Source organism: Lynx rufus, unplaced genomic scaffold (assembly GCF_022079265.1).
Source record: "Lynx rufus isolate CCGP_SWC_20201006 ecotype Redwood Valley unplaced genomic scaffold, mLynRuf1.p SCAF_3, whole genome shotgun sequence".
In the NCBI taxonomy this organism is placed as follows: Eukaryota; Metazoa; Chordata; class Mammalia; order Carnivora; family Felidae; genus Lynx; species Lynx rufus.
This window is the reverse complement of record NW_025814845.1, coordinates 79624629-79637271: the sequence shown is the minus strand read 5'-3', so window position 1 is coordinate 79637271 and position 12643 is coordinate 79624629.

Sequence of the window (12643 nt, the reverse complement as noted above, 5' to 3'; positions counted from 1 at the left end):
CTGACTTGGGCTCAGGTCATGATCTTGCGGTCCGTGAGTTCAAGTCCCTTGCAGGGCTGTGTGATGAGAGCTCAGAGCCTGGAGCCTGCTTTCGATTCTGTGTCCCCCCCACTCCCTGCCCCTCCGTTGCTCATGCTCTGTCTCCCTCTGTCGCAAAAAATAAATAAGTGTAAAAAAAAATTTTTTTTTAAATCAGGTCTAGGGGCAGATGAAAGTCTTCAGATACAGTCCCTTTGGTATAGAGTTCCAAATACAGTTCAAGTGAAGCTCCTCTTGAACTCAAGGTTATGAATTAAAGAGACAAGTTTCCTGCCCCCTCATGTATCTGGCATTCTGGTGGGACAGGCACAGGATACTGCAGTAGATAATCATGTTCAAAACAAGGAGAACAGAGGCCACTGCTTCACAGCAATTCTAAGACCCTGTCAGGCAGATGTTGGACTCAGGTGGGCTCTTTCCTGGGAGTGATTCTCCATGGCTCTTGGCTCTACACTCTGATCGGTCCTTCCTGTTCCATTGAAGGTAACCAATGTTTTGCAGCTGAGAGATTGTCTCAGCCGCTTTCTGTGTATCAAAGTATGGGAGTCTAAATGCCTCTTTTCATTTTGTATGTTTTCCATCCACTCAGTCCAATCTGGTAGTGTTTCTGTTGATATTAATAAAAAAAAAACCCAACTTTGTAGGTCACTTGCAAAAGAGTTGTAGGGGGCGTTCATTCCATTAGACAAAAACTACACCATTACATCTCTTCAAGATAAGCCATTTTCTATCTTGGGCTTTTGTTGAAGTTGCTGAGGGACAATACCCTTAAGTTTCTTAGAGGTCATGAAGTTCTCTGAATGTTCCCTTAGCTTTTTCTTCATCATTAAAATGGGATTTTATAAGTTATGAGGACTCAGCTTCATCTTTAGACAATGTTTTCTTGAAGAGCTCTGGATCTGATCTTTGCCTGGAAGCCATTTTATAATTTTAGCATTTTCTGTCATCTGGAAAATTTCAGAAGCAGAAAGTCTTAATTCCTTTTTGTTTGATAGTCCTTCCTTCAGCTTATCTCCTCTCTCACATGGTGTTTATAAAGCATCAAGAAGAAATCAAGCACACTTTCAACACTCTGCATGGAAATCTCCTTAGCTAGATCACTTAGTTCATTAGATATATTTTCTTTTTTTTTTTTTGATATTTGTTTGCATGTGACAGTGTTGCTACATTTCCTGTTATATCAAACAGGAATCTCTTATCTTCTAGTTTCCAATATTATTTTCCAGATTTCCCTCCAAGCTGTCACCAGTAGCATCCTTGAAGGTCACCAGGCTTCTACTAACAATGCATTTCATGCTTTCACTCCTCAGAGTCTCGCCCTCATGCTGTTGGGAAGCCACTCCCATGTTTTAGGTTTTTAGTTATGGCTGTGCTACATTTCTGGCACCAAATTCATCACTATTATGAATCCATGTGAAAGTTACTCCAAAATTTAGATATTTAAAACAGTAAATATTTATTAACACACAAATTTCTGTGGGTCAGGAAACCGGGAGCAGATTAGTTTGGTAGTTCTGTTTCAGAGTCTCTCATGAGGTTACACTGAAAGTGTCAGTCAGGATTGCAGTCATCGGAGAACTTGACTGAATGGGAGGGTCTACTTCTGTGGTGACAAACTCAGATACCTGGCCAATTAGTGCTGGTTATTGGCAGAGGACCTCAATTCCTTACCTTGTGGACCTCTCTATAGGAATGCTGGAGTCCTCAGGACTACATGGCTTTTCCTGCAGTGAATAATCCCCAAACAAGCAGGATGGAAGTTATAATGTCTTTTATTCCCTATCTTTGGAAGTCACACTCTATGTCTGGAGTATCTTATTCGTTATTAAGGTCAGCTCTATTCATTGTGGGTGCTGTGCAGGGTCATAAATACCAAAAGGCGACAATCATTGGGGGCCATCTTGGAGGCTGGCCACCACAATGGCAGATAAATAATTATGGCAGGTACCAAAAATAATGTGTTTGAAAGGTCTTTAATAATAGATGAGAGAAAAGACTCAAAACTTTTACTTAAATTAGTATAATCCAAAAGTTAAAAATAACTTTTTATGCTATTAGACAATAGCGTGTATCTATTGATGCAGAAAAGATAGACCAGATGGAAAACAAAAATGTTAACATTGCTTATTTCCAGGTGAGAGGACTGTGAATTTTAAAGTTTTCTTAAATTTTTTTTTTCGTTTCCAGAATACAACAGTACAGTACAGGTGAATAATTTTATAATTAACAAACATTATTTTTGAGGGCACAATTATAACAATTAATTTAGATTTGTATTTATTTTCTTTAAGATACAAACAATATTTCCCCTTAGTTTAAAAATTAAAAATTCTGCACCCTTCAAAAAAACTAATGATAGTTTTAAACGGCAGGAACTGTTAACTCCCAATTTGGCAACTGATGACTTATCTCATTAAAAGATAATCATGCTGCCAAATTTTAAATTAATATTTGTACTAGCACAGATGGAATATGTGTGCATGCATACATGAGTGTGTTCAATGAGAGAAGGGGGAAAGAGTCCTTTAAAGATCATTCCTTTGAGTTACTGCTTAGAAAAATATTCTTTGGGTTATTTAATATTGAATACTAATTAACAAATACAAACTTTTATATTTTCTCTTTTATTTGAACACCTGCCTCCACAATTTCTCCTAAAAAGATGAAATTTAAAGATGAAATATGAAACATTCCCATGAGATTGTTTGAAATAGAAAGACAAAGCAAAGTTTAATCAAACTGGATATGAAACTTCCAAAAATATACCAGGCTTGAGATCCTTTGACATTCTTCCTGAAAATTAAGGCAGGAGTTCTTTTCTTTCCTTTGTATGTGAGGACAGTCCATGTTCCTAAACTCCTTTAATACATAGCTCAGGATCTTGGAAGTTGTTCCTAACTACCTCTCTATCTACTCAGATCAGAACCACTGGGAATGTTCAATTATGCAGTTTCATTGCACAAAGTTGCCCACTGAGGGCTCCTGGGGTTGAAATTCCAGCTCAACACATACATGTCCAAGCATCCACCCTGAGGGGAAACCTGGTTTCCCCCACCTTCCTATTTCACAAAATGTTTGTAGATGGGCTAGAGTGAATTGTATCACTCCTTTGTATTATGAACAGACATTGTATTATGAACAGACATTTTGTCTGTTCTTGTGAATTTCCACTTGTTACTTTGTAATTATTGCAAAGGCATGTCTCTGTTGTGCATTTTGCTTCCCCTTGTAAGTTGAGGTCAATGACCACGTTCTCTATTTCTTTTATTCCTCTGGTTGGCTACTAACATAACAAACGGCAAACTTTAAGCATGATAAATAGGCATTTAAATAAAACAAATGTTAGACACCAGGAATTAAAGCCTTTAAAATGTTTATACTCTTGTACTTTATGTTATTGTTGTTTTATATTCTACATTACACAGATTAACCCCAAATGCAAATGCTTTTATTTTTTTTATTTTAAAGAGTCACTTAGGGGCACCTGGGTGGCTCAGTCGGTTAAGCGTCTGACTTCAGCTCAGATCATGATCTCACAGTATGTGAGTTGGAGCCCTGTGTTGGGCTCTGTGATGACAGCTCACAGCCTGGAGCCCGCTTTGGATTCTGTGACTCCCTTTCTCTCTGCTCCTCCCCTGCTCATGCTCTATCTCTCTCTCCTTCAAAAATAAATAAACATTCAAAAAAAAATTTTTTTACAAATAAATAAAAACATAGTCATTTATGTTTTCATGTAATAAAATGGGAAAAAATCATAGCCTTTTATATATACTAGCTTATATACATTTCTGGTGCTCCTCATTACTTCCTATAGATCTGAGTTTCTATCTAATATTATTTCTTTTTTTTTTAAGTTTATTCATTTATTTTGAGAGAGAGAGAGAGAGAGCGAGAGAGAGCAAGCATGAGTGAGAGGAAGGACAGAGAGAGAAAAAGACAATCCCAAGCAGGTTCCGCGCTGTCAGAGTAGAGCCCGATGTGGGGCTGGAACTCAGGAATCATGAGATCATGACCTGAGCAGAAACCAACAGACACCTAACCGATTGAGCCACCCAGGTGCCTCTATCTGATATCATTTCTATTTAGCCTGAAGAATTCCCCCTGGCATGTCATGTAGTGGTTTTCTTGGTAGTTTTACTCAACTTTCATATACTTGACAATATCTATTTCATGTTTATTTTGGGGGTGTATTTTAGCTCTCTATATAATTTAAGATTGACACCCCTTGCCCCATCTCCCTTGGCCAGCACTTTAAAGATGTCTGTTATCTTCTGGCCTCCATTGTTTCTGATGAGAAATCAGATAGCATTCTTTTTTTAATTTTTAAATGTTTTATTTATTTTTGAGAGAGGGGGAGAGACAGAGTGTGAGCAGGGGAGGGACAGAGAGAGAAGAAGACACAGAATATGAAGCAGGCTCCAGGGTCTGAGCTGTCAGCACAGAGCCCGAGGCAAGGCTTGAACCCATGAACCATGAGATCGTGACTTGAGTGGAAGTCAGACGCTTAACTGACTGAGCTACCCAGGCACCTCAAGAAGTCACATGTCATTCTTACAGTTGTTCCTCTCTAACTTCATTTTTTTTTAATGTTTAATTTTCAGGCAGTTTAATTATAGTGTACTTACAAGTGGATTTCTTTGTATTTATTGTATTTTTGATTTGCTGATCTTCTTGTTTTGTAAGTTGACTTTTTTATAAAATGAGAGAACTATTTGGCTCTTATTTCTTGTAATATTTTTTCTACTGTAAGCTCCTTGTCCTCTTCATTTGAGATTTCAACCACATGTATGTTAGACCACTTGACATTGTTTTATCAATCATTGAGGTGCCCTTTATTCTTTATAATTCCCTCCCCCCCCATTTTGTTACTCAGTTGGGATCATCTCTATTGAATTGTCTTCAAATTCACTGACCCTTTTTTTTCTGTAACATCTATCACTGTTAAACATGTCCAGTGAAATTTTCATTTCAGAGGTTTTATTTTTAAGTTCTAGAATTTCCATTTGTTTTCTTTTTTGTATTTTCATTGCTCTGCTGAGACTCCCATCTGTTTATTCATTACGTATAACTCTTCATTTAATTCTTAAACATATTGATTGTTTTAAAGTTCTGTGATAAGTCCAACATTTGGGTCCTCTTGAGATCTGTTTTTATTGGCTATCTTTTCTCTTTATCATAGGTCATATTTTCTTACTTTTTGGTATGTCTAAAATTTTTATATTGTACACTAAACATTATGGATGTTGCTTTGTAGGGAGTTTAAATTATTTGCTTTTGAAATGATTTGAGTTTTGCTGTGGCAGGTAGGTTAATTATTGGAAGATCCTCTTAGTCGTTTTGAACTTGATTTTAGGCTTTATTAAGGTGTGTCTGCTTTGATATTTCCTTATTCCCAAGGCATAGCCTTTTCTCTAGCACATACAGTAATTATTCCTAAAATGTGGCCTTTTTGGGGTCTCATTGAAATTCCCAAGGTGCTAATATGTTTCCCTCTTCTTGGGCTGGACTAGGATTCCAATGTCTTCCAGCACTGTATACCCATGGTAACCCTCTTCAGCTTAGTCCCCGGGAGCCACTCAAGTCTCATGCTGCCCATGCACAATTAAGAACCTAAGGAGATTGCCTGTGTAGACTTTCATGCCCCAACTTCTGTGCAGCTCCCTCCTCTCTGGTACCCTGCCTGATGAATTCCAGCCACATTGGCAGCTCTGTACTCTTACTTCTGCCTCCTCAGCACCACAAACCCACTTCTTTTCTCTTGGTCGCCATCATTCTTGCACTTGGGTTTGAAATACCTATAGGCAAAAACAGAGGTGAAAATAATGCTAACTTTTAATGTGTTCCCTTACCTCATGGATCTCGTTTCTTTGCTGCCTCTTTCTCCCTGCCTGTTAAGAGTTGCATCATATATTTTGTCCAGTTTTATGGTTATTTACAGTGGGAAGATAAGTTTAATATCAGTTATTCCACCATGACCAAAAGCAGAAGTCATCCAAGTGTAGAATAAAAGCTATAAGAATGCTATTGTATTATTTATTGAATGAATAGGTTATGTAGACCTGAAGTTCATATTTAAAAAAAAAACAATATATATAGTTCTCTGGAAGGAACAAGAAATTATGTGGCAAGAATAGATGATTCCATTAAGTGTGTCAAGCCTCTTTCTGCCATATTTTGAACAAAGTGGAGGAAGAAGGCAGCAGTAATTTTCCAGTCATCTCTGTCAAGGTGAGCTGTACTGTAAAAAAACCCTTCACAAAGAAAAAAAATCATGCATCCTGTGATCCTTATATTTCTTCTGTCATAAATAATCTCCTCCAAACTCATTTTACTCTGAAAAGTAGAATGTGTGGTACAAGTAGACTTTATATCAGAAGATCCTGGTTCAAGTCACTGTTTTGCCACTTACTGTGACCTTCAGCTATCCTCTGAGTCTTAGTTTGTATGACTGGAGAAAGATGTACGATGGAGAAAATAATATATTCCCCATCGATGACACAGGGTATTCCTGATGCTTAAAGGTATGTGAAAAATCATTCTGAAGATTTATATTTCAGACTCTCTATGCTAAATTTAAAAATTGAGTTTGTGATAATACTTATCAGGTTTGTTATAAGGATCAAATGACTTATAAAAGAAGCATAAAAGAGGGCCTGGCATATAGTGAATACTGAATAAATTATTATTTGTATCAGGTTAGTTATTACTTTGTAACAAGTCATACCACATACTTCAAACAATTGTTTCTCAGAAGGCTACAGGCAATCTGGCAGTTCTGATCAGAGACAGGCTCATCTAGGCTCCCTCACATGTGTGGGGGGTCACCTGGTTTTCATCTAATTGATGATGGCCTCAGCTATCATGATGGGTCATTGTTGGGTCTACTACGTGAGTTTTATCCATCAGCAGACTAGTTTTCCTGACGATGATGGAGCAAGAGATGAGGTGGAAACATGTGAGAATTTTCTGAATCCCCTGCTTGCATCCACGTTGCTACAACTCTGTCGACCAAAGCAAGTCACATAACGAAGCAGAAAGTCAGGGTCTGGAAGGTACTACCAAAAAAGCACAGATATAGGAAGGCATGAAAGATTGATCCATTAGTGCAACATTACCCTTGATTATCATTCTTATTTTCATTTAATTCTGCAAACAACTCACCAGTAAGTTACAGTAATAACCTTCTTCCACATCTACTTACTCTTAGGATATGTCGGTCATCTTAGAGCCAAACAATCTAGGAATGGCAGACTGTTCATTCTATTTTTTTTCAAATTGGGTCTCATAATAAGGGATACACATCGTAGCTCAGCAAGGAGTGAAGCAAGTGCGTTTTATTTTCTCTCCACCACCTCCATTCTCCACCTGACTCTCATTAGCAAGAGACAACTGCAGAATAATTTAGTATTACTGGAATATTTTGGATATTTTCCTTCATTGTGTATCTAGAGCATTCCCTTAACTACTCCGCTACATAGTTGTGTGTGTTTTGTTTTGTTTTGTTTTGTTTTGTTTTGTTTTGCAGGCAGTAGGAGATTGAGAAAATTTCAAGAACAAGAGCATGATAGGGGAATCACAAGAAATGTATACCAAAATATAGGGAGTAAGTAGAGATTAGCAAGAGATAAAAATGTTAAGAAGGACTTGGTAGCCCATTATAACATGTTTGTGAACTCATATGGAATGTGAAAAAAAATTGGGTTCAAATTTTTCAGTATTGTTTTATTTTTCCCCACTGCTCTCCTTTTGAGTAAAATGTACCGGCAGAATAGGAGGGGACATTTCTTTTTATTTCAGCTACTGTTTGCCTTTACATCTTCTGTTACTAAAGTTGAGCTCATTGCTACAGAAACAGATGGAAGGAAAGTTTCGAAAGAGATGAGATTTAAAAACCACGAACCTGTTAGGAAGTAGCCTTATTTCCTCATTCCCATGGAAACAAAAATTTGTTGGGAAATGCAGACACGACAGAAATCCGCGACTCTTCTGTTTCTGCTGCCCTCTGTCTGTATCCAAGGAAATGGACTTCAGGTCCTGCCTCCATTCGATAAAGGGGACATACCTCACCACTTAGTTTCCATGCCTTTCTTCCCCGCCATTCATTTACTGATCTTGATATTACACCACACCATGTCAATTCCTTTTCACCTTGGAATCTTTGATTGTCCTTAGAATCAGAGAATGTTGTACCTGGAAAGTCCACAGAAATCATCTCGCCCGAACCAATTACATAACACATGAGAAAACAGAAGCCTGGAGAAGGGATGTCAAGGTAAAGATAGGATAGAGTTCAGGCTTGCGGCTCCTAGCCCATGATGTGTCATGTCAACTTTGCTTTCTTCCTGTAGTATGTCCATTTCCCAAAAAAACAGATGTCTCACCAGCTCTCTAGGACACTAACATCATGCTGGCCCTCCATTCCTAGTCTGCACTCCCAGGCTCAATGTGCCACAACCCCTGTTTGCTCCTTCAGCCACAAACAACCCTTCTAGCATAAACTATTAATGCCAAGACCTGCGTACCATCCCACAGTTAAATTTAGATGCATCTGACTCTTATTTGGGCCCGAAGTCAGACATGAGCTAGAGCACTCTGTAATAGTACATAATATTTTACCTGTCTGAAAATCCCATTACAAGAATATTGGGCCTTCCTCTTGACAACCTTTCTCTCATTTTGACTGAATGTTAGTGTGTTTCCATTTATATGAAAATCTCCCAAGTCATATTCAGCAAAGATGTTTTCTCCTCCAGTTAAAAGTGTGACATAAAGTATTATGATTTTCTTGATACTTTTGGAGTTATCCAAAGGTTGTAATTAGTTTTTTAGTGTTTTTTCTTTTTAAAATTTATTTATTTATTTTGAGAGAGACAGAGACAGCACATTTGGGGGAGGGGCAGAGAGAGAGGGAGAGAGAGAGGATCCTAAGCAGGTTCGACACTGCCAGTGCAGAGCCTGATGTGGGGCTCGAACCCACAAAGGCATGAGGTCATGACCCAAGTTAAAACCAAGAGTTGACAGTTAACTGAACCACCCAGGTGCTCCCGATTAGTTTTTAGCTTTTCATGATCAGTTTTTAGGGTGGCCTTAAAATTTTTAAACTTATTTTTTAGGATGTTTCCTGTCACTCTCAGGGAAAGAAACTGCACCAAATACCTGATTTATTAATGACATTGTGCCAAGTAACTTGGAGTTTCTCTCTAGATTAAGGGTTTAGAAGCTTGGCAGGCTTCCAACCCTGTTTTGTTTAGGAACAAACAAATTTCATCATAGAATTAACTGAGAAACTCAGGGGATAGACTAAAAGTGAATTTTTCATTTAGACTCTTTGTTTATGAAAATATAAGCCCATATTCCGATAATTGGGAAGTGTAAGAATCTTAACATGATAGGATTTGGGTTGATTTGGGATCTCACAGAGCCTAACTGACATCATTTCTGGAACCAGTGATCTTTATAGAGCCTTTTAGATATTAATGTAGACAAGGCTGAATGTTTATTGATCTCAGGATATAGCTAGTGGGTTGTTTGGTCTTTAAATATAAATCCTTGATATCAGGTCATTTTTCTTACTTACCTTGTTCTCCTAAACATTCAGGCCCACCCAAGCCTATTTTGGGTGAAGCTAGCCTGTAGTTGTGATGACTCTTAGGGCTCCTACCACATGCAGGAGCCCTGGGTGAGGTCTGAAGTGACAAGAAACCGGTGTCACCTCTCCACTTTAAATAAAGACCACATCAAAAGGGTTAAGGGAGAGCCAAAGCAGACCGTCCTGTAAGCTAGAAAAGGCAGATTGTACCTAGATTACCTTCCACACACACAACTAAACAAGATTTATTCCTTTTGATTTCTAACATTTCTAGAAAACATAAAACTCTGTACTACCCTTTCATCAAGATCAGATTCTATGCAATATGGCAGTCTGCTTTGATCAATGGAGAGCTAGTGAGCAGACACATTACCCATAAATGCCATTGGATGACTAAGGCAACTGAAAGAACCAGGCTCTTTGTAATTAGCTTTGGATCAAATATTGACCAACCTTATTCCTCCATTTATTTATTTGTTCCTTTGTTCAATGAATGAATCATTCATTCAATAAACACTCAGTGAGTGCCTACTTCAGTGATCTTTAGTGAAAGGACCTCAGCTCTCTGAATCACAAACATTTTATAAAGGAGCTGCCAGATTTTGGGCAATGCATTAATTTTATTCTGATACAGATTAGAGTGTTTTATGATTATGGTGATGTCTGAGCAGGTCCTTTAGGACAGTACAGAGGGAGACACAACTTGCTGCAAGGGACAACTAGCACAAGTAAAGTCAATGCCTAAGAGAGACCATTTCCTCGTCAGAGAAGAACTTTGACTTCAGGAGTATATAAAAGAGTGTAATCAGGGATATAAACAATTTTTCTTCAACAGCAATACTGTTCTGAAGGATCATCAAAGGAAGACTGCAATAACTGCAAGGTTTTATAGACACTATAAAAATTGTTATATGTCAGTGGCGCGTGGGTGGCTCAGGTGGTTAAGCGTCCAACTTTGGCGCAGGTCATGATTTCATGGTTTGTGAGTTTGAGCCCTTCATCTGCACTGCGCTGTCACTGCAGATCCTGCTTAGAGTTCTCTCTCTCCCTCTCTCTCTCTCTACCTGTCCCCTACTCATTTTCCCTCTCTCTCAAAATAAATAAATAAGCTTAAAAAATTGTTATATGTCAGGTGTGATTTTGGTAATTTATTGCTGGCTTCTTCACCTCATAGTTTTAAGTCGTACACAGATAATTAAAACAGAACAGTTGATAAAATGCTAGGAGTGGGGAACAGAAGAAATTTCTTTTTAACTAAGTCACAAAGGGCAGGAAGGCAAGTTCAGGGAAGTGATCAAGGTGAGCAAAGGCTGGTCCAGGTGGAGAAAGTAGCAGACAGGTACCATAAATAAGAACCCTCCCTTTCTCCTATTTATTTATGTATTTTTTTAAAATCATCAGTATGGGGGCACCTGGGTGGCTCAGTTGGTTAAGTGACAGACCTTGGCTTAGGTCATGGGCTTAGGTCAAGATCTCACGGTTCACAGGTTCGAGCCCTGCATCGGGTTCTGTGCTGACAGCTCAGAGCCTGGAGCCTGCTTCCGATTCTGTGTCTCCTTCTCTCTCCGCCCCTCCCTTGCTTGTGCTCTATCTCTCTCTCTCTCAAAAATAAATACATATCAAAAAAAAAAAAAGAGAAAATCATCAGTATGGATTGACATATTATTTTTAGTAGTTTATCATTGTACTTAATATTTTGGTGCTCCAATTATACTGATTTGGCCAGTGGGACTCCCAAGTTCTTATAACATGCTCTATTTAGTCTTCCATTTTGTGAAAGAATACCATATCTTTGGGTAGAGCAGAGGAACACCAGGTAGAAACTATGCTCTCCAGCCTCCCTTGCAGCTAAGCATGGCCACATGACTAGGTTCCGGCCAATAGGATGTGAACAAGAGTCATGTGTGCAAGGAGACAAAGTCACTACCCCAGGGATCTCTTTCTGTCAGACATGAGGTTAAGCCCACTTCGACCCCGAGGATGACTGCAATACCCCAGGAGATGGGGAGGTAACAAGGTGTTGGGAACTTGGGTCCTTGAATGATGGTATGAAACAGTGTTGACTTGCCAGCTCTGTGCCACTCACCTCTGGACAGCTTCAGAAGAAAAACTAGTTTCAGGCCCTCTATTTCATTATCTCTTTGTTATATCAATGTCACCCCAAAGTCTAATACAACGCTAAAAGACACAGCGATATGAAGTGGCAGGATGTATGCAGGGAAATCTTGTAACTGGAACATCAAGAAATGGGTTGGGGAGTGGTGGGAGGTGGGGCAGGAAAGGTTGGAAAGGCGAGATTCAGTGCAGCTTTGTGTTCTAGAAAACTGTGGCCAGGTGTGATTTCTTATAACAGAGGAATGATGGGTTGTGTAGAGTCAGCCTTCGTCTTAATAGGCCTGCTGTGAGGTGTCTTCTCTTCTTCATTGTGAGTCCTGCCTCCAAAACAGCTGGCCATGCACTGTCATACGCCATGTGTCTGCTCTTCCTTCTAAGCCCCCAACTTCCCATTTTGTCATTTATCTTCCAGTTGATAGTTTCACCTCATCCCTTGGATTTTCTTTGTGAACCAGCTGTCCTGTCCTGTCAACATCCTGCCTTGTCCCCCCTTTCCTCTCCAGAGAACTCCACTGAATACACCACAGATCCTAGATCACAGTTTGCTGGAGCACTCCAGAAATTTACCACCTTTTTGGCAAATCTGGCAGGTATTCTACTTCTAGGAAAAATTAAAGGAGAATTTTTCTGTCCATATTGAATTTTACTGCTGTGTTGTTAACAAACTCTCCCATACTTACCTTCTTGCGGGCTGTGGTTGACAATTTGGAAAATAATTTGTTCAGAGAAAATAAGGACTTTCAGAAATCCTATTTCCAATAAACAAGAAAGCAGTACTTCCCCCACCCCCCCACCCCAGTTTTCTTATCAAACTCTTTAACCACTTCAATTCCAAGGACGCTCTATATACCAATCAGAACTCTTTCGCTTGGTGATATTGAGCGTCAGCTCTCTGTGCTT